Source organism: Cnephaeus nilssonii (genome assembly GCF_951640355.1).
Source record: "Cnephaeus nilssonii genome assembly, chromosome: X".
NCBI lineage: Eukaryota > Metazoa > Chordata > Mammalia > Chiroptera > Vespertilionidae > Cnephaeus > Cnephaeus nilssonii.
Window position 1 is genome coordinate 2,573,994 of NC_137071.1, and position 1,000 is coordinate 2,574,993.

Below are 1,000 nucleotides of genomic sequence, written 5' to 3' on the forward strand. Positions count from 1 at the left end.
GAAGGGAGGAGTTCATGAGGGCAGAGCCTTCACAAATGGGATTATGCCCTAACCGGTTTGGCTCAGTGGATAGAGCATCAGCCTGCGGACTGAAGGGTCCCAGGTTCGATTACGGTCAAGGGCATGTACCTTGGTTGCGGGCCCATCCCCAGTAGGGGGTGTGCAGGAGGCAGCTCATGGATATTTCTCTCTCATCGATGTTTCTAACTCTCTACCCCTCTCCCTTCCTCTCTGTAAAAAATCAATAAAATATATTTTTTTTAAAATGGGATTAGTGCCCCTATGTAAGAGGCCCCACAGAGTGCCCTTGCCCTTCTATCATGTGACCAGCAAGAGGGCCCTCACCGGACCAAGCTGGCAGCCTGACCTCAGACATCCGGCCTCCAGAAGTGTGGGAAATAAATTTCGGTTGTTTGTCAGCCACGCAGTCTCTGGCATCACTGAGCTAAGAGCTCTCTGTGAAGACAGCTGAAATATCCACACCATGTAGGGCAAGCATGTCAAACTCACCGCGCGCGGGCCGCATGCAGCACACAATGAATATTTTTGTGGCCCAGCCAGTCTGAGTTCAATATAACGGTATGTAAGAAACATCTTAATAAAAATTTCATCACCTGATTTTTGCAATATCCTGTTATACATCATTATTAATAACGAACTACAATGTTTGCTAATGACTGATGACTATCATCGTGTTGCATTCATTTCCCTTACATGCCTTACACGCAGACACACCATTTCTCCCCACCAATACCAGCAGTGAATATTTTAGCAGCCGACGGCCATGTCATTAGTCTTGGACTGACTTGCTTGGTGTGTGCAACAGGAACTATTTCACTTTCAGAGAACAAGAAAAATAGGTTTATTTGCATTACACTTATTAATTTATGCAGTTATTCAGTGTCTGGTAAGTTAATGTTCAAAAAAAGCTTAACTTTTATTAAAATGTTCCATTATTTTATGTTCACAATGACTCGTTTATTTCAGCCCTTTGTATTCA